This window comes from Carettochelys insculpta, chromosome 7 (assembly GCF_033958435.1).
Source record: "Carettochelys insculpta isolate YL-2023 chromosome 7, ASM3395843v1, whole genome shotgun sequence".
Taxonomy (NCBI): Eukaryota; Metazoa; Chordata; order Testudines; family Carettochelyidae; genus Carettochelys; species Carettochelys insculpta.
In genome coordinates, this window is record NC_134143.1 from 1,789,477 (window position 1) to 1,810,583 (window position 21,107).

Genomic DNA, 21,107 nt, shown 5'->3' on the forward strand with positions numbered 1-21,107 from the left:
TGTCTGTAACTTGTTCTCCAAAAACAACTGTATAAATTAAGAGACACAAGCCCCACTCAGGGGGCTCACTTCTAAATGCATTAGCAGAGCGGCTTTGCTAATAAAACAGAGTGGTTTGATAAATTGTGAGTCTGAGTCAAACTTTGACAGTAGGTAGTAGGCTGAGGGCTCTATTTGCGTCAAAGGAGACACATTGTAAAAAGCCAGAGGTTTCTCTTTTTCCAGAAGAATGAGGCACTTTCTAGCACAGAGAACGTGTGTTATGTAGAAGTGCAGCAAAAGACAGAACCATCTGCTTCCCACCTGAGGCAACTCCCCCAGCCTTTTCTAATGTGGGCGTCTTTAACATTGTACATTCCTCTAATGCTGCCCTGACTGCACTTGTATCGAGGGCCAAAAGGAAAAGCCCCTTTTACCAGCAGAAGTTGGATGAGCATCAGGCTCTTTATCTGGCAGTGCTGGGCTCAAGTCCTTCTCTGGGCAGATGGCTGTTAATTTGCTTTGTGCCCTGGAGCCCAAAGAGTCCTGCCTACAGCTGGAGCAGTGGTCCAGGCTCCAGACTGTGGGGTGATGCCCAAGAAAGGAAAGCTTGCGAGAAAGCTTCCCCAGCTGGCCATGATCGTACAGTGGTTAGTACTCTGCGCTGTGGCTGCAGAAACCTTGGTTCAAATCCAAGTCATGGCAGTAATAGCCCACCACAGGGCTGGTCCTGCTTTTATTTTCCCCAAAAGGGCGGTGAAGCACTGCAGAGCGTTACCTGAAGCGGTGGTGAAATCTCCATCCCTGGAGGTTTTTAAGCCCTGGCTTGACAAAGCCCTGGCTGGGATGATTTAGTTGGGGTTGCTCCTGCTTTGGGGAGGAGGCTGGACTCAATGATCTCCTGAGGTCCCTTCCAGCCCCAGGATTCTGTGGTTCTAAGCCCATAGCCACAGGAATGGGCCTGGAAAGCAGACTGTCTGTCTGGTGGAAGCTTTGTAGGGCCAGGTGCTGAGAAAGCCCCGGGCAGAGAGAGGGAGTCCTGGGAGACACAGGATCTGCAGAGAAGCAATGAGGACACAGTCCATGCTGCCAGCTGAGGGTGAGAGGTATCCAGAGGGCAATGCCAGCCAGCCCCAAAGGGTGAGGGGCAGGTGGGGAGGGCTGGAGCCATTGTTCAGGGCTCTGCTTCCTGCAGTCTGAGTTCAATGTCAGAGGCACCTGCTGGGGCTGCTTTACTGAGGCACAGCCCTAAAGCTCTTTGAGCTGCTTCCCTCTCCTGTCCTGCACGAGAGTGAGTGGGGTGACTGGCGCCTGGTGGAGCCAGGTCTTTGGCCCAGCCAGATGGAAGGGTTCAGGCAATCGGTTGGTGCACTGGAACTTGGCAGTGTGCCCAGAGCTCCCTGGAGTCCTGATGCTGGTGTGATCTTGTGAGCCTGGGGCAGCCCTCCCTGGCAATGCCGTATCTCTCCTGCTGAAGGCTCTGGTGCAGAGAGAAGTGATTTAAACTCCCCACTCGCATGTACACAGGGCTCTTCTGACCCCAATAGGCCCCCTGCCGCCCATCCCTGCAGTGTGGGGAAAAAAAAGTTTGTGATCAAGAGAAAACAAATGAAGAGGACGGGAGGTGTTACAAGGCAGATCACAGACATACAAAGCCTTCAGAAGCCTTCTTCCATGCCGTGCTGGGGGGTTTGCAGGCCTGATATTCCCTCTACAACACACCCCCAGCTGGGGCAGGTCATTCAGTGCTTTTCTCAGAGCTCTGCTTGTGGAAAGGTGACCCCAGAGGGGAGGAGCAGAAACCTGGGAGAGGTGCAGCCTCCCTCTGACCTTCCTGGTGATATGTGGCTTGTGTTTCCTCTGTCCCAGCCACAAGCTGCCCACCATGTAGCCTGGAAGCCTCAGGGTTATGTGCATGGACATGGCCAAAGAGACCTGCTGAGCCTTCAGCTGGGCCCAGCAGCAGCCAGAGCAGTGACCCCACCACAGTCTCCCCTGCCCTCTTGCACACACTGGTCACAGACAGCCCCTGGGCAGTGTCTCAGGGTGTGTGCTGCTGCATTGTCCTGGTTCCAGGATGTGGCTAAAACACAGCCTTCGCTGTGAGCAGGATTTGAACCTGCGCAGGGAAACCCTATTGGATTTCAAGTCCAATGCCTTAACCACTTGGCCATCACAGCTCCAAGGCTTTTTTTTCCTGAAGGCCAGAGACCCTGGTGAATGCTCGGTGGGGGAGAAGGAGGTTCACTGGCCCTGGGGCAACTTGTCACTTGATAGCTGTGTTTTGAGCACACTGCTGTACACCAGTGAAACATGGACTTTGCACTCAAAACAAGAGCAGCGGCTCAACACATTCCACATGCGCTGCCTTAGGCGCATACTCGGTATCTCATGGCAGGACAAGGTCCCCAGTAGCGCAGTGCTTGAGAGGGCACCGCCTCCATGGTCACCCTTCTCAAACAGAGGCGTATGCGCTGGCTGGGCCACGTCTCACGCATGACGGATGGCCGAATACCGAAGCGCCTCCTCTTCGGCCAACTGGCGTCTGGAAAGAGGCCGAAAGGGTGACCTAAATTGCGCTACAAGGACACGTGCAAGTGTGACCTCAGCGCTCTCTCTATCAGTGCGAACACCTGGCATTCGCTCGCCTCAGACAGGCATGTCTGGAAACAGAGAGTGAAGGAAGCGCTTGTTATGTATGAAACTACCTTGGTGAAGGAAGCGGAAGGCAGGAGAGCCCTCAGAGAGGTCCGTGCCCGTGACCCCAGAGCGACGTCTGCCTCCTGCTGCTCACTGTGCGGAAAGGACTGCCACTCCCGCCTTGGATTGCACAGCCACAGGAGACACTGCGCGAATCAGTCCAGCTGGGGCGCAAACCCAGGATCCCTTGGGATCGAAGGATGCCTACAACTAATGAAAAAAGAGCCAGGGTGGGATGGAAACCACATGGTCAGTAATTCATATTTCTGCATGTTGCCCTTTTAGCCCCCCTCCCAACCCACAAAGAGGTGCTGGTGGTGTAGGGGTTTGCATGGCTGCTTTCCATGGAATTGGCTTGGGTTCAATTCCCAGCTAGCACAGCTTTGCTTCTTACTTCCTCTTCCCCCAGCAAGTGCTCTGTTGGAATTGGAGAGCAGGGATGATTTGCTGCTTGGTGAGATGGGGGGTGTTGGAGTTCTAACTTGTGGTGCTTGGTGTGAGCAAAGATCTGTTGGCCAAAGCTTTCAGACAGCTTAAGTGCAACCCCTTTACTGTGGTCAAAGGGGCCCAGAACAAGGGGAGAGCAAAGCAGCTGGTCACCAGGAGCTTCAGGTGTCTCCAAAACAGACCTTCCCACATGGAAATGAGATGTGGGAGGGGAAAAGTCAAGTCGAGCTGCTCTGCTCCAGTGGAGTAGTGGTAGAAATGCCGTCACCACCAGGCTGTGGGTGTTTGCCGGCTTCTCAAGAAAACTGGCAGCAGAAAACTCCTGAATATTTAATACCCAGCCAGCAGTTCCCCTCTTTCTGTTCTTTCCAAATACCTACAGAGAGCCTCTGGTGCCCTTTCATGTGAGACCAATCTCGTAACTGATGCTCACCTGCCCCGACTGCCCTGGCTAGACAAGTGTCAGGTGTGAAGAATCAGAACTCTCCAAGCAGAAATCTCCATCCAGCCCTTCAACACACACCATCCCCTCCCCCGTCTCAGTAACACTTTTCCCATCACCTTTTTGACCCTCCATCTCTTGTCCTTGTGTAAGTGAGGAACAGGAATGCTGAGCTCCCCATTTCCTTACCGTCCCCTGGATATACGTAATTCATGTCTAGGCCCAGTGCACAGATGGAGCTGATGTGGAAAGACATAAGATATAAGAACGGCCATACTGAGTCAGACTAAAGTCTCATCGAGCCCAGTGTCCTGTCTGCTGACAGTAGCCAATGCCAGGTGCCCCAGAGGTGCTGAGGGGGACAGTCAGCTGGGGAAGGGTTATTTTCTCTCCTCTCTGGGCAGGTGGGGATAGAACTGAAGAGAAGAAAATCCACTTCCACTCTCTGAGGATGATGGAAATACCAATTTCTCCTCTCTTCACTTCTACGAGAGCTGAGGACAAGAAGAGACTTTTCCTGCCTAAGGCCAGGATGTCAAAGGAAACAGAGAGAGAGAGAGAGCAGAGCCCTGGCTGAGTGTGTCTTGGGGTCATGACTACAGCTATTTTGAATATTTCAAAAAGCTCTTTTGACATAGGGACTGTGTAGAGAGGGAATAGCGCCTCGTTCAAAATAAGCCATAGTCCTTCCAATGACTGTATTCAGAATAGGCTTCGGTGTCTGCAGCTGCTGTATGTCAAAATAGCTGAGCCATATTTTGAAATCCATATTATGTGTAGTAAAAGGGAGTAGGCCGAGCTAGTCTATACACTATCAAAACAAAAAGCAGTCAAGTAGCACTTTAAACTATTTTGCTAGTCTTTAAAGTGCTACTTGACTGCTTTTTGTTTTGATATTGTGTGTAGCTGTGCTATGTTGGAATCGGCTATTCTGGAATACCTCTTCTGGAATAGCTCACTCAGGAATAATGCTGCTGTGCAGACATAGCCTTTGGCTGTGTCGACAGGTGCCGCTTCTTCTGGAAGCCTCAGGCTAATGAGTTATCTGGAAAATGCTAATGAGGCATGGATGCAAATTTTCCACACCTCATTAGCATATCAGCACATGGTTCGGAGTCCAGAAGAAGCTCTTCCTGACTCCGAAGTACATATGCAGACGTGTGGCCTGCGGGGATCTTCTGGAAGGAAACCCACCTGTGCCCCAAACTCGCTCACCCGTGCCCCCAGAGCCCTGAAGTCGCTCTTGACCTGCTCAGCATCACACTTTGCCATATCATTAGTGCCCACGTGGATAAGAAGCACAGGATAGTAGTCAGAGGGACGGATTATCCTTGACAACACCTCTGTAATGTCTTGGATACGGGCCCCCGGCAGGCAGCACACCTCCCGAGATGAACTGTCAGGGTGACAGATGGGCACCTCCTTCCCCCTTAGAAGAGAGTCCCTGAGCACCACTAATCTGCACTTCCTCCTCGCAGGGGTGGAAGCAGACTTCCCAGCCATGGGGGCACGAGGCTTCTCCTCTGCTGTGTGGGGCGATTCTTTGTCTCCTGTATCAAGTACAGCGCGTAACGGTTTCCTAGTACCACGGCGGGAGGGTTCGGAGCAGGGGTGGAACACTGCCTGCTGCCAGCAGTAACCAGCTGCCGGTGCCCCCGATCTATCTTCTCCTCCACCAGTGGTTTATCAGCCGTCCTGTGTCCTGGGACAGTCACCTCAGCTGTCTCCACATGAATACTGTCCAGGACCTGCTCGTGGAGTCGGGTACTCCTCAACCTGGCCATCTCCTCCTGTAGCTCTCCCACCTGCCCCCTGAGAGATTCCACCAGCAGGCACCTTTCACGCTGGATGGTGCCCCCAGCCTGGGTATCAGTGAGTGGGAATTGCAAGCCACAGTCCCTGCAAAGCCGCACCAGCATCTGGGCAGAGGCACCCATGGCCAGGCAGTCTGTCTGGCTACAGGCGCAGGTGGAGGAGACAGGAGTCGTGTTCGCACAGGTGTTGGGGGTCTTCCTAACCATCGTAGGCCTCCCTCTGTCACACTCCCTCTTCATGTCCCCGTCTGCAGCTCCCTGTCCATGTCTCTCCCCTGGTCACCCTTGCCTCTGACTTTCAAAGCCGACTGGCCTGCGTCAGGCCCTCTCCCCTGGGAGTCACACAGCGGAAGGCTGATCAAGGCAATCAAGGGAACAAAGGTGAGACAGGCATCCCACCCGCCTCAGAAACTGAAACTGAAACTCACCCACGTGAAATCAAAATGGCAGTTCAAATTCAAACAGTTAAGCACACGCACTCACTCACTCACTCACGCACTCACCCGCCCCAAAAGCCAGCGCTCTCACCTGGTAGCTTCTGCGGCGGCAGGATCACTTGCTCTGCCTCCGAAACTCCCCTGTCTGCAGCGCCCTGTCCGCTTCCCCATGGTGTCTAGCCCCGAGTTGAGACTCCTTTCTGCAGCCCTATTGGCAGCGTCCCAGAGCAGTTGATTGACTGGCTGACCCTGCTTTAGGCAGCGGCAGAAACAAAAAGTTGTGTCAATAACCAGGGTGAACTTGCAAACGTTACAGCTTCTTAGCAAGGGCGCTGATGAGCTCTGTCCCTGAACAACTTGCAGGAGAGAGAAGAACCAGGCAGAAGTTCTCTGTCTGAGCTGGAGCTCACAGACGCAATGGATGCCGGTTTCCCTCCCATGCGACTCAGCAGGCGCAGTTACAGTCCCCTCGAACTGACACACCAGTGTGAATCTGATACACTCTTGCTCGAGCTGGAGCTGCTGAGCTGTCAGCCGGCACTTTAATGGAGTGGGCCATTTTGTTAATGACCATTTGCATGGCCATTTCGAAGTGTTTGGCTTGTGCAGACGTAGCCTTAGAAAGACGAAGTTTTCACAGCTCAGAAGAGAAAAATTGTTCTCTGTTGTTGAAATATATCGTAAAGCTTCCCACAGAGCTGTCACTAAGAGCAGTGGGGGTTCATCTGGGTAAACGTGTGAGTGTAGGAGGCTCTGAGCGTGTGTGGTCGTAGAATCACAGAATCGTAGAACAAAAGAGCTGGAAGAGACCTAAAAAAATCATCGAGTCCAGCCCCCTGCCCGAGGCAGGACCAAACCCATCAGACCAGCCCCGCCAGGGCTTTGTCAAGGCGAGACTTAAACACCTGCAGGGATGGAGACTCCACGACTTCCCTGGGGAGACCATTCCAATGCTTCACCACCCTCCGAGTGGAAAAAGTTTTTCCTAATGTTCAACCTGGACCTTCCCAACCGCAACTTGAGTCCATTGTTCCATGTTCTGCCATCCGTGACCACTGTGAACAGCCTCTCGCCAGCCTCTTTGCAGTCTCCCATCAGTAAGCTGACGGCTCTTATCAAGTCCCCCCTCAGTCTTTTCTTCTGCAGACTAAACAGTCCCAATTCCCTCAACCTTTCTTCAAAAGTCATTTGCTCCAGCCCCCGAATTATTTTGGTCGCCCTCCGCTGGACCCTCTCCAGTGTATCCACATCCTTCCTCTAAAAGGGGGCCCAGAACTGGACACAGTCCTCCAGATGCGGCCTCACCAAAGCCGAATAAAGAGGAATAATCAGGTCTCTGGATCTACTGGCAACGCTCCTCTTGACGCAACCTAATATGCCATTAGCTTTCTTGGCTACAAGGGCACACTGTTGACTCTTGTCCAGCATCTCGTCCACTCCAACTCCCAGATCCTTTTCGGCTGTTATTCCCCACTATCCCTCAAGTGTTAAAGTTTCATGAAAGGGAAAAAAAAAACCTATGAAGAAGAAAGCAGAGCAGGTGAGGGTTGGACATCCCTGGACCCAGCCTCCCAGAGCTACCAGCCCTCACTGCACAGCACTCCTTACTCAGGTAGGAGCAGCAGGATCACTCTCCCAAGGGCACCAGCACTCCACAGCAGCTCCATTGGCTTTCTCTGCTTCTCATTTCCTTGCCAGGTCTTCTGACCTCAAGAACTCCCTCTCTAGGAAGCGAGAAAGTTATAGAAACAGGAATCCACTACCAAAGCCAAACAAACACGGACACACTTTAGCAGAGACTTGCGTGGCACCCGAGAAATCCCATTCAGCCTGGTTCAAATGCCTCTGGCTATGTCTGTACGACAAAATTAGGTTGAAGAAGTTTGTTGTGGCTGGTTTTAGTAAGAGGGAGGCCAATGTTGCAGAAGAGAGAGACATTTGCAGGCTGACAATTCTGGGCTCCTGGGAAAGGAAAACCAGCAGTGGGAGGATATGGACATGGAACCGACTCTCGCCGCACCTGAAAGGGGAGGAGGTACCACTTGAGCTAAGCCCCCACATATGCAAGCCGTTTGAGGCACCAGCCAGGGAAAGTGAAGGCTGCAGAGTCTGAAGTGGAACAGTGTCAGATGTGTGTGGTGGAAGGGGAATATGTACATTTGGGAAAGGGTCCTGAGTCCTGGATCCCAGCCACATGCCTTGGCACAAAGAGCAACGGCTCCTGCATGAGGTGTGTCATGGGGATAAAAGTTCCCCCCACAAAAAGCACCACACCTCAGAAGAGAAAACCACTGTGATGTAACCCAACAAACCCAGCCGCACACCCAGCTCGGAAGCCCCAGCTGGCTTTCCCAAAATTCCCACTGAGGTCCATCACACTATGACCAGCCCTCCCTTCACCTTGCTGGACACCCACAGACAATGTCCCTTCCAGCCTTTTCCATCGAGACCTGGATTCTCCCCTGGAGCTTTAGCGGAGGCGACAGGAGAGCAACAGAGGCTCAGCTGCAGCTTTGGCGCTGGGTCTTGAGCCGAAAGCCACCCCATCTTTCTTAGTGGTGCTTGCTTCTTTCCTCTAGTTCCTCTTTGGCAAGTATAGGAAAACAGGCCGGGGGAAAAGCTGGCCTCCAAGGGCAGAGGAGGCCAAGGCTGAAAGCTGTTGGGAAGAGCTGATTGGCCTTTTGCCTCTAGTTTGCTCCCGATGGCACCAAGGGGCGTTGTCTTGGGCCGGGAGGTGATGGTAGAGCACAGGCCGGCGGGAGAAACCGAAGCGCCTGCCGGAAGAGAAAAGGGATGAGCAAGGATGAGATGCCGTGTTTCTGTCTGCTTTCAAGCGGGAGCCATTTTGCAGGCCTGGCTAACACGAGAGCCCAGTGGGCTACAGAACCTCCACGTTCTTCTTTTGCCTCTTCCCTGAAATGCCATCCGCTCGGGAGGCGCTCGCCCCGACGCATGCAGACGGGCCTAGCTGGGCAGAGCGGCGGCTCCCCTCTCCCCGCCTTTCGATAGCTCTGTCAGGGGGTGTTTCCTTTCTTCTCTTGTTTGGCAAAGGGGAGGACAAAAAGAGCCTCTCCTTCGAGTTGGAATTCAACCAGCCAATCCAGGAAGAGGCAGCTGTACTCTCCCAAAAGCAGCCAAAGCCCTGCTTCCGCCCAGGAGGAAAGGGTCCTCCCCAAGCCCGGCAATGGGCCCCAGACCTTTCGAGCTTCAGCACAGCCCTCTCCCAAGTGACTCCTTTGACAACCGCCCTACAACCTATCCTTAATCAGGATGCTACACTCCAGAAGGCCCTGGGTGACAGGCCTGTTCTCTCCTACAGACAACCTCCCAACCTCATGAGGATCCTCACTAACAGCCACAGTCTATACCCCAGGAACACCAGTCCTGGAACCTTTCCCTGTACTGTAGTGTGCAGGAAATGTATCTCTTGCATGTTGTAATCGAGGCATAAGTTGATGGTGGGGTGCAGATTGTTAAAGTCTCTGTGGAATTCTTCTAGAATCTCTGTACCATGGAGAGGAATTCCACAGCGACTTTAATAATCTGCACCCCACCATCAACTTATACCTCGATTACAACATGCAAGAGATACATTTCCTGCACACTACAGTACTAATCAAGGATGGCCTGATCGGTACCACACTGTACCGAAAACCTACTGATCGCTATACTTACCTACACGCTTCTAGCTTCCATCCTGCACACGTGGCTAGATCCATTGTTTACAGTCAAGCTCTTAGGTACAATCGCATTTGCTCTGGTCCAACTGACAGAGACCAAAAACTACAAGAACTTTACCAAATGTTCATAAACCTGAATTACCTACCAGGAGAAGTAAAAAAACAAGTCGACAGGGCCAGACAAAAGCTACATGCCCTAGAAAGGAAAGCTCACTAAAATGCTTCCCCAGCTGGCCATGATCGTACAGTGGTTAGTACTCTGCACTGTGGCTGCAGAAACCTTGGTTTGAATCCAGGTCATGGCAGTGATAGCCCAGCACAGGGCTGGTACTGCTTTTATTTTCCTCAAAAGGGCGGTGAAGCACTGCAATGCGTCACCTGAAGAGGTGGTGAAATCTCCATCCCTGGAGGTTTTTAAGCCCTGGCTTGACAAAGCCCTGGCTGGGATGATTTAGTTGGGGTTGCTCCTGCTTTGGGGAGGAGGCTGAACTCAATGATCTCCTGAGGTCCCTTCCAGCCCCAGGATTCTGTGGTTCTAAGCCCATAGCCACAGGAATGGGCCTGGAAAACACAGGGTCTGTCTGGTGGAAGCTTTGTGGGGCCAGGTGCTGAGAAAGCCCCGGGCAGACAGAGGGAGTCCTGGGAGACACAGGATCTGCAGAGAAGCAATGAGGACACAGTCCATGCTGCCAGCTGAGGGTGAGAGGTGTCCAGAGGGCAATGCCAGCCAGCCCCAAAGGGTGAGGGGCAGGTGGGGAGGGCTGGAGCCATTGTTCAGGGCTCTGCTTCCTGCAGTCTGAGTTCAATGTCAGAGGCACCTCCTGGGGCTGCCTTACTGAGGCACAGCCCTAAAGCTCTCTGAGCTGCTTCCCTCTCCTGTCCTGCACGAGAGTGAGTGGGGTGACTGGCGCCTGGTGGAGCCAGGTCTTTGGCCCAGCCAGATGGAAGGGTTCAGGCAATCGGCTGGTGCGCTGGAACTTGGCTGTGTGCCCAGAGATCCCTGCAGTCCTGATGCTGGTGTGATCTTGTGAGCCTGGGGCAGCCCTCCCTGGAAATGCCGTATCTCTCCTGCTGAAGGCTCTGGTGCAGTGAGAAGTGATTTAAACTCCCCACTCGCATGTCCACAGCGCTCTTCTGACCCCAATAGGCCCCTTGCCGCCCACCCCTGCAGTGTGGGAAACAAAAGTTTGTGATCAAGAGAATGCACATGAAGAGGACGGGAGGTGTTACAAGGCAGGTCACAGGCATACAAAGCCTTCAGAAGCCTTCTTCCACGCCGTGCTGGGGAGTTTGCAGGCCTGATATTCCCTCTGCAGCACACCCCCATCTGGGGCAGGTCGTTCAGTGCTTTTCTCAGAGCTCTGCTTGTAGTAAAGGTTTCCCCAGAGGGGAGGAGCAGGAACCTGGGAAAGATGCTGCTCCCTCTGACCTTCCTGGTGCCGTGTGGCTTGTGTTTCCTCTGTCCCAGCCACAAGCTGCCCAGCATGTAGCCTGGAAGCCTCAGGGTTATGTGCATGGGCACTGCCAAACAGACCTGCTGAGCCTTCAGCTGTACCCCTTGTTTTCCCAATGGGCTAACAAGATAGCAGGTGGTACAGGATGGACCATCAAGCAGGGTAGCCAGTGTATTGCCCAGTCTCCTGTGAGTGTGACCCAGAAACCTGGCAGAAGTTCTGTAGCAGAGACGGACAGACAGACCCCGCACCTAAACTACAAAGGCTGTGCACACACATAATGAGGTTCTGCTATTTGACACATAAACCATTCCCCCAACTACCTCTCATGCCATATTTACCACAACTGCTTCAGATCTGCCCATTACACAAGCAGGTGGAGGCTTTGTGGTCCCAGGTGCTCAGAGCCAGCCAGATCCAAAGCCATGAACCACATCCCTGTCTCAGCCACAAAGGGACTGTGGTTCCTGCTGCCCCAAGAATCACCGCGAGCCCCTCGAGCCCACCACTGCCCAACCCACCCAGGACCTGCCCCTTGCACCAAGCCTTGTGTGCTCACCACTGTTCTTTCTCAGGATCTCCCCGCACAGCATTTAGGGCAGCCAGGGGCCATATTCTGCCTGTACTGTTGTGCCAGCTGGGAAGTGCCCAGCTCCTTACCAGGCAGCAGGAGAGAAACGAGCATTGAACAGCCTTTCTCTGGGCATCACTGAGCAGGGGGCCCACAGGCTGCAGGGTGAGTCAGTGTCACAGAACCAACAGTGTTCGGCTAACTGAGAGACACAGAGGCTTCTCTGGGGTAGAATTACGAGGTGTTTATTTTGAACATAAGGTACCTCTCCAGAGAGAGGGACCCCGTATAACAAAGTAATGGATCATTTATAGTCTTAACTTGCATACAGTTGATTGGTCAAACACAGTTACTGGGATACATTTGTGATTGGATACAGACTATAGTAACGGATGAACAACCAGGTATGTTCCAACTCTCAAGCGGTAATTCTTCAACATCTTAGCTTTGACGAACCAGTACTCCCAGTTCAGTTAGATCCACTTCTTTCCAGCTCCTTACAGTCCGTTCTGCACATTCCTGTGTGAGGTCATACCATTGTCTGCAGATCTGCCAGCAAGTGAGCAGAGCTAATCACATGGGCTCTTAGCCTTACAGAAGCCATGTTAGTTACGCTAACTTTACACAGTTCGCCACACTATGAAGAAAGGTTGAGGGAACTGGGACTGTTTAGTCTGCAGAGGAGAAGACTGAGGGGGGAATTGATAAGAGCCTTCAACTTACTGAAGGGAGGCTGCAAAGAGGCTGGAGAGAGGCTGTTCACAGTGGTCACGGATGGCAGAACATGGAACAATGGACTCAAGTTGCGGTTGGGAAGGTCCAGGTTGAACATTAGGAAAGACTTTTGCACTCGGAGGGTGGTGAAGCATTGGAACGGTCTCCCCAGGGAAGTCGTGGAGTCTCCATCCCTGGAGATGTTTAAGTCTCAACTTGACAAAACCCTGGCGGGGCTGATCTGATGGGTCTGGTCCTGCCTCGGGCAGGGGGCTGGACTTGATGGCTTGTTTAGGTCTCTTCCAGCTCTATTGTTCTATGATTCTAGTGCAGCCACCCCCGCCTTTGCCCTATGGATTGAACAGCTCTGATAGCAGACAAACCCCCAGAGGAACATCACTCCTTTGCTTTCACTTACCCCAGCTCTGCCCCCTCCACCTCAGCTGCTGCTCTACCCCTGGCGTCTCTTCCAGGAGCACACACCCAGCTGGCTGCGGTTCTCTCCCAGAGGCCAAGGGAGGAGGGTCGATCTCAGATCTCAGGAGCCGACAGGAGCTCGACTCCATGGAATGGGGCCCTCAGCTTTGCCTTTCCACCAGCCTTTCTCCTCACTTGTCAGCTCTGTGCAGAGCAGGGGGACCGGGGAGCCCCTGTGTCAGTTCCAGCCCATCTCTGACAACTCGGGGCCCTCTGTGCAGGTGACTGGCTCGGAAAAACCCAGGTAGGAGTTAGAGACACTCACTGTTTGTACATCCACGACAGGACATTGGTGCTGTGGTCTTGGGGTGTGTTCAGAGAGATTCTCTGAGTTCTACACCCCAGTGGGAGGAGATGGGCCGTTGGAGTCACCCAGCTCTGCCTCTTCTAACACTCTGGTGTGTGCGGAAATGCCACGTTTTCTTCTGCCGAAGAGGGAGAAGGCGGGAAAAGGCCTCTGAGAGAAATCCTGAGCACGGACTTTTCTAATGTGACTGGAGAGGTTGAACTGAGGCTGTTTCTTGTGGTCAAAAAGTGGGTGTGTCAGGAGAGGGGTTTGAAGCTGTGTCTCCCCACAGAGACCTGAACACCCAATTGAGGGCAAGGGAGAGACTTTGGTCAGGCACTTGTGAACACTTTGCCACATGCAATTGACTTACACACACTTAACTCCTTTGACTGTGTGACAGAAAAGAGAAAAGCTTTCTCTGGTGAGCTCTGTTGGAAGACAATGTGCTCTTTAAATAAAGGGTCATGGGTTCAACCCCCTGGCTGGGCAGTTTCCTTCTTGCCTTCATATTCTCATTCTACACAGCAATCTTCTCACCTGTCACTGACTTGTTGGCCCACCTCCTGCCTCTGCCTTGGTGTGAGGCACAGCCCTGCAGCTCTCTGAGCGGCTTCCCTCTCCTGTCCTGTGTGAGAGTGAGAGTGGGGTGACTCGCCGGCTGGAGGCCACCATTCTGGGCTCTGCTCCCTGCACTCCAAGTTCAAAGGGAACTGCTGGTGCTGCCTTGGCAAGTTCTCCGTGCTGCTTCCCTCTCTCATCCCATGTAAGAGTGAGATGGGGGTGACTCCCGCCGGCTGCAGCCAGGTCTTTGGCTTAACTGGCTGCAGGGGTTGGGGAATCGGTTGGTGGTCTGGAACTTGGCAGGGTGCCCAGAGATCCCTGTGCTTCTGAAGCTGGTGTGATGTGGTGAGCCTGGGGCAGCCCTCCCTGGCAATGCTGAATGGCTCCCCTGCTGCAGGCACTGGCTACCTCTCAGGGCGTGATTGGATTCCAGTTCGCTGGCTCCCGATCAGCAACTCGGTCTGGGACAGTGGAAGTGCTAAGAAACCCCTGCTCATGAACACTCACGCACCATTAGAGTGAAACAAAACCAAAGCGCCAGGCTGGTGGAGGGGCACAGAGATCGCCTCCCCTCAGGGTGAAGGACGCTGAGTTGGGCCCCCAGTGCCAGTCCCAGCCACAAAGCTCCGCACTCCCTGCAGGGGAGTGACTGTCAGTGCAGAGGGGCTGTGGGGCATCTGGGCCCATAAGGGGAATCTGGGCCCAGGCTGCCAGTGGGATCTCATGGAAAAGCCCAGAGCCCCGGGGAGGCAGTCGATTGTCTGCCAAGCCCCTGGCCCTGCTCAAAGGTCTCACACCGAGAAAGCTGGTGAAGTCAGCCTTCGCCCTTGGGGAGCAATGATTTCCCTGGGCTGGTAACAGACCGAAGGTTTGTATGGAGTATAGCAAGTGGGACTGAAGGGCAGAAGGAGACAGACCTGCCAAGAGATTCTCTTCTAGTTACTCTTCATCAAACTCTCACCCCTGAAAAGCTCCAGCTCAGCCCATCCCCTGCCCAGGGAGTGACAGGAGAGACTGTCTCAGAGCCTGGTGACGCCTTGTCCCACCACCTGCCCCTGGGGCATGAACAGGGAGAAAGGAGGGAGTGGGGAGCACCGAATGAAAGTGAGTTGTGGGGACTCAGGCCAAGGGGGCAAAGGACGGGCAGGACCCCAGGCTCTGCTGCAGATATCCTGGCACTGGGGCAGGAGGGGAGGTTGGTGGGTTCTGACCTGCACTCTGCAGAGGGGACAGTGAGTGAAAGGGGCATTTTTAACCCCGTCCACCCTCTCTGTCCCCCGGCCTGTAACTCCAGCTTCCCTCCACCCCAGTGTCCGTGCTGGGGAATTAGAAGGTGTTGTTGTAGACAGTCCTAGAGATGATTTACAAAACTCTAGCAAATGCAGGTCGGCACCAATGGCCTAGCTGGCAAAAGCACCTGCCTTGTAAACATGAAAGCCTGGGTGCAACTTGCAGGGGTGCCTCTCTTAAGGTCTTTGCCCACATATGTTTTCTTCTTGTGGGTAAGGGAGAGGAACACGAGCACTGAAAAGAATCCAGTCAGAGCCTGGAGCTGGGGAAGGGCAGCTGTGACAAGGGACTGAACCCTCTGCCCCTTGAGCTGACTCCTCTGCGTGGCAGAAACTCTCCTAATTCAGCCACCTTCTTCCTGAGCCCTCAATGGGACTGTCCCTGCCTCCGAGTCCTTTCTGAAAGTGCCACTTCCAAGCTACTCTTCAGGTGGCCTGGCCCGCTCAGCTCTTTGGTTCCTTGTGCTCATAAGAAGAGGGTGGTGGGTTTAACCTCCCTTGGCCACTTGGTAGACTTCAGAGAGTCCAATGTTCTCACTTAGCTCACAGCTTTGAGCAGGGAAGAGAAGCTGGTGGGAATGGTCTCCAGCCTGCTGGGAGAGGGCTCTGGCCTCCTCCTGTGGGTGTGCAGAAAAGGTGGTGGTGCCAAGAGCCCAGTTTTTCTTTCTCCTTCACATCAGGTTCCTGTGGTTGGAGTATGAAGGGGTGAGGGCAGTGAGGAGATGAGTTGCTCAGAGCTGGTGTTCTCAGTGCTGGAAGAAGAACAGGGGGTTCTGTGTTAAAAGGTGTTATGGGAAATCTGTGATGTGAAGAGGGAAAAGTGACGCTGTGTGGCCAGCTCAGAGATTTCCCAGGAGCGTTTCTGGGTTTGTTGAGAAGTTGCCCTGCACAGGAAGCTCCTCCTGCTCCTGCCCCTTGTGACAAAGAGAAAAGGTTTCTCAGTTTGTGAACTATTTTTTCGTTGCGCCCGCATTGCAAATGGCGACGTCACAGCCCTGTGCAGCGCGTGAGGCGAGACCCAGCCCAGCCCTGGGGCAGAGTGTGGGAAAAGTGATCTGCAGCCATTTGTGGGGGAGGGGTAAGTCGCGTCTTTTCACTTCTCACCTCTGTCAGCATCTGGCTGGGAGAAGCACGTTGGGCTGGATGGGAAACACACCGGCATAACTGAGGGTCTCTGGGCCAGGGGAGGGGAAAGAGCTGATGTAGGAAATGGAGACAGGGCAGCAACAAAGACCATCCCTGACTGTCAGTGAGAGGCACAGCTGGGAAAGCAGCAGCAGCATTTCCACCATTACACCCCTGGAGCAGAGCAGCCCCAGATGGCATTGAGCAGCCGCAGTCCCCGGCAGGCAGCTGGACTTTCCTTTTCTCCTCCCCACTTCTCGCTTGTTTGCGTGTGCAGGGGGTTCAGACCCACCTCCCTGCTGGGCAGCCCCTTGGAGACCCAAGCGACCAGCTGCCTCGTTTTACCCTTTCCTGGGGCCATTTGGCCACATTAAAGGAGTTGTGTGTTCCAGGAAAGCTGCCCACAAGCTCTGGCACCGTAGCTTAGAACCCCAATACCCCTCCATTGCCCCCAGAGGGGGTCACCTCCTCTTTCCACTGCCGAAAGCTCAATTCCTGTGGCAACAGAAGGAAAGAGGGTAGGTTGTGTTGACTGGGAATTGGACCCAGACCGACTGCTTGGAAGGAGCCCTGCAAACTATTACACCAGCAGCACCTTCTTAGTCAGCCCCTACAAAACCCAGACACATGGATCACTGAGCACGTCTTCACCACAAGTGCAGCCACAGTGCCCGTGGTGCAGTTCAATCATCTCCCTGCTGGATTTTCACTTACTCCGAAAGGCTCTGGGGCTGGCTTCAGGCACGTGCTCTGGTCTGGCTGCCGCTTGGACAGTCTCAGGTGGGACTTTGACAGGGACTCTGCACCAGTCACACCTCACGTAAGTGTCGCACGGCCAGCTGCTTTCTGCTCTGGATGGGCTATTTTGGGAGTGGCACCAAACTAAGAGGAAAGGCCCTGACAGGCTGAGCAGGTGTAACTGAGAGAAAGGCTGCAGGTGCATCTCAAAATAACTGACACAGGTTGCATCTTTGGAGACACCTTATTTCAAATTTGCAGCCCATTCCGAAGGGTTCGTTCGCCTCTCACAATGAGGGGAAGTGGAACCGGAACACCACACTCAAAATAGCTGTACTGCTGTACCACGAAATAGCAACTGCAGTCTACCTTTGGGAGTCAGGGAACTTGGCATTTCAGCAGGTACTGTGAAGTGCCCACTGGACACTGCCTGTCACTGCTTCAAAGTCAACAGCTTTAAAGTTCCCAATGCAGCCATTATGCTAATGAGGTGCTGCATATGCATAACACCCAAAGAGGAGTCACTGCCACTGAGAGCAAACCCAGAAACACCTGATGGATTTCGTGGTGTCCTTCAGGAGGTTCTCCCCTCCTTTGTCATCACTGATGAGGCTCCAGGCAGATGGGACAGAGCTGTCCTACAAGCACATTTGCCTCCCCTAGCAGCGGTAGCTCTGTGGGTGGGAGAAGCCAGGTCAGTGGGGGGGCAGCAGTGGGGTGCATCTGGAGAGAGAAAGTTTAATTAGACACCATTTGTGAAACCATTCTGGACGGGGGAAGGGAAAGGAGCTGGGGAAGGAGGGTTTGTCCTGCAGGGGCCCGAAGATCAATGACTCAAAAGAGAGCGTCTGTTGCTTCCATGCAGTGGTACAGCAAAGCCCATGGCAGGAGCAGGCGAGTGCTTGTGCTACCTGTGGAAGAGAGCTCACTCCATCAGTCTCCCTCAGGCTGGGGGCAGGTGGTAGCCGGAGTCTCACACTCCTGACTGCCCACAGATTTGAGTCTCTTCCTTTCCCACTGTGGCCTATTGTCAGGATCTGCTTTTCTCAGGCAGCCCCGTTCTCCTTCCCCACTTCTATCTGATACAAGCAGGCTGTGGGCACACTCGGCCCTCCTTTTAGAGGGCTTATGATAATTTTGCAGTTGAGAAGATGCTAATGAGGCAGTGATAGGAATATGCAGCACCTCATTAACATACTGGCAGCCTCATGAACTTCAAAAACGCCAGTGGTGAAACAAATGACATTCCAGGCCCCGCTTGAAAAGACCCGGCCTCGTTTTCAAAAGCCCTTCTCCCCACTTACCATGTGACTCCCAGTAAGGGGAGTGGGCTTACCCCAGACAGGATCTGAACCCACACTTGCAAGGATAAGCAGCTAAGGCATTACCTATCGGGCAACAGAGGTACGAAACTTAGGAATAACGAGGGATAAAATTCTCTTTCACCAATGTACATTTCTTACCTTGGAGGACAAAATTTTGCTCTTCCTTTGGATTTGTTTTTTCTTTGTTGTGAATCTGAGAAATGCCTCATGGACTAACTCTGCAGTAGCAACAAAGGAGTGACCCACACCCACCAGATATTAACTCACCATCCCCAGCCATTGGCCAGCCAGGGAGCTGTAGGAAACAGGCTCACAATTCCCACGAAAGGCAGCTGCTCGCTGGGCTGGACACCAGGAGCTGCCTGGCTCTCGGACACACCATGGATCTTTCTGGCACCTGGAGGAAAGTGTAAAATAAGGGACAATGACGTCATCATTTCTTCTGTCCTCCTGCACCTTCACTGAAGGCAACAGCAATGTTGGCAAGACAAAGACAGCTTTGATTTGACCTAACTGGAAAAGCAGCCCAATAAGCACAGACTACTAGAAGTTATGGGAAGGGAAACTTTCCCATCTAGCTCAGCATGAGAAGATTTAGGAATTAGATGAGAAGTTGCCTTTTCTTTCTTTTGTAACAGTTTTGGACGCCTGTATCAATACCACCGCTCAACACCCACAACTGATCTTTTTGTGGGAATAAATTATTCAAAATGTTTCATCTAAGCTGCTACAGTTTTGCTTGGTGTTGGGGGAGTCAATGCAGGTGGGATGCACAGAATTGGGCCCCGTGTGGTAGCTCCAGGTTTGCCCCAGGTGCAGTGGTGGTGGCAGCTCAGGTCTCACCCTTCCTGTTCCAGTACTCCATGAAACAGATTGGTGCATAGTCACACTTTTGATTTCTGAGGCGCTCACGAAGGAGCTCAGTCTGATCAGAGAGGCTACAGTTTTGTAATGTTACCCTTTGGTCACAAAGAGTCGGCAGCAATAAGAGCCGGGTTCATTATCTAGGGGTCCCTTTTCATCAATCTCACATAGAACCAACTCGAGCCCCAACCCAGTAGCCTGGGAAAGTCACCCCCCCCCCGGGTGCTTCCCCCACTCGCAAACACAGCATCTGAGTGTAGAAAAAAACTTTTAATGAAAGAGTCAGAAAAGTCATACGGCGTAAGCTGGTGAAAATACCACACCCACAGTTCATAACCAACCGTTAATTAAATGTCCCAGCTCAAGTAGATGGAGCAGTGCCCTTTGCCTCTCAGGCGCAGCAGTCCTACACTGTAAACAGCCAATCCACACACCCAAACTTTCTCCCTATCCACTTCAAATGCTCCACTCACAACTCTGTGCAGTGCGGGCAGGCCCTGACACATCACTTTAGCTGTGCCTGCACCAGCCCCTTCCTAAAACCAAAGCGGAAGATGGTGCTTTTGAAGACGGGGGTGGGGGGGGGTCCTTTTGATAGGCCCCCGTCTACACAGCGGTGCATGATGTGAAAGTGGCACTTTTCAAATTCCATGTCCACCATTATGCTAATGATGCACTGCATATTCATGGCAGCAGCTCAGTAGCATCTTCCAGCCTCGCTCATCACCACACCCCTACCGAAAGGAAGAGTCAAGTGTTAGAAGTAGCCCTGGATGCATCCCCTGGCTGAACCAGGGGTAATGCAAACTTTGGGTACAGCTGAAGGCTCAGCAGATCTGTTTGGCCATTCCTGTGCACATAACCCTGAGGCTTCCAGGCACCATGCTGGGCAGTTTGTGGCTGGGACAGAGGAAACACAAGCCACACGGCACCAGGAAGGTCAGAGGGAGCTGCATCTTTCCCAGGTTCCTGCTCCTCCCCTCTGGGGTCACCTTTTTACAAGCAGAGCTCTGAGAAAAGAACTGAATGACCTGCCTGAACCCTTCCATCTGGCTGGGCCAAAGACCTGGCTCCCACAGCCACCAGTCACCCCACTCACTGTCACGCAGGACAGGAGAGGGAAGCACCTCAGAGAGCTTTAGGGCTGTGCCTCAGTAAGGCAGCCCCAGGAGGTGCCTCTGACATTGAACTCAGACTGAGGGAAGCAGAGCCCTGAACAATGGCTCCAGCCCCAGCTGCCAGCTCCAGCCCTCCCCACCTGCCGCTCACCCTTTGGGGCTGGCTGGCATTGCCCTCTGGATACCTCTCACCCTCAGCTGGCAGCATGGACTCTGTCACTGCTTCTCTGGAGATCCTGTGTCTCCCAGGACTCCCTCTCTCTGCCCGGGGCTTTCTCAGCACCTGGCCCCACAAAGCTTCCACCAGCCAGACCCTGTGTTTTCCAGGCCCATTCCTGTGGCTATGGGCTTAGAACCACAGAATCCTGGGGCTGGAAGGGACCTCAGGAGATCATTGAGTCCAGCCTCCTCCCCAAAGCAGGAGCAACCCCAACTAAATCATCCCAGCCAGGGCTTCATCAAGCCAGGGCTTAAAAACCTCCGCGGATGGAGATTTCATCACCTCTTCAGGTAACGCATTGCAGTGCTTCACCGCCCTTTTGGGGAAACTAAGAGCAGTACCAGCCCTGAGCTGGGCTATCACTGCCATGACTTGGATTTGAACCAAGGTTTCTGCAGCCACAGTGCAGAGTACTAACCACTGTACGATCATGGCCAGCTGAGGAAAGCAATCCTGTGAGCTTTCCTTTCTAGGGCATTATCCCACATTCTGGGACCTGGGCCACTGCTCCAGCTGCAGGCAGGACTCTCTGGGCTCCTGGGGCACAAGGCAAATTAACAGCCAGCTGCCCACAGAAGGGCTTGAGCCCGGCACTGCCAGATAAAGAGCCTGATGCTCATCCAACTTGTGCTGGTAAAAGGGGCTTTTCCTTTTGGCCCTCGATACAAGTGGGCCATGTCTACACTAGCCCCAAACTTCGAAATGGCCGTGTAAAAGGCCAATTTGAAGTTTACTAATGAAGCGCTGAAATACATATTCAGCTCCTCATTAGTGTAACCCTTCTGTTAATGCCAGATGCCTGCCAGGGCCGGGTTCAACTCTTGTGGGGTTTTCCTGTCAAGGATACAACCAACCAGCTCAAG

General features: G+C 53.3%; 4 non-coding genes across 4 annotated transcripts; 2 read left to right on the top strand and 2 right to left on the bottom strand.

The window, feature by feature from the left end:
• Positions 1-612: 612 nt before the first annotated feature.
• On the top strand, positions 613-684 carry TRNAH-GUG (transfer RNA histidin (anticodon GUG)). The gene has a single exon. It is a non-coding gene; the product is annotated as a tRNA-His (tRNA).
• A 1,393-nt stretch (positions 685-2,077) lies between these two features.
• Positions 2,078-2,159, bottom strand: TRNAS-UGA (transfer RNA serine (anticodon UGA)). Its single transcript has one exon. It is a non-coding gene; the product is annotated as a tRNA-Ser (tRNA).
• Positions 2,160-9,732: 7,573 nt separating this feature from the next.
• TRNAH-GUG (transfer RNA histidin (anticodon GUG)) lies at positions 9,733-9,804 on the top strand. Its single transcript has one exon. It is a non-coding gene; the product is annotated as a tRNA-His (tRNA).
• A 10,803-nt stretch (positions 9,805-20,607) lies between these two features.
• TRNAH-GUG (transfer RNA histidin (anticodon GUG)) lies at positions 20,608-20,679 on the bottom strand. Its single transcript has one exon. It is a non-coding gene; the product is annotated as a tRNA-His (tRNA).
• Positions 20,680-21,107: the final 428 nt, after the last annotated feature.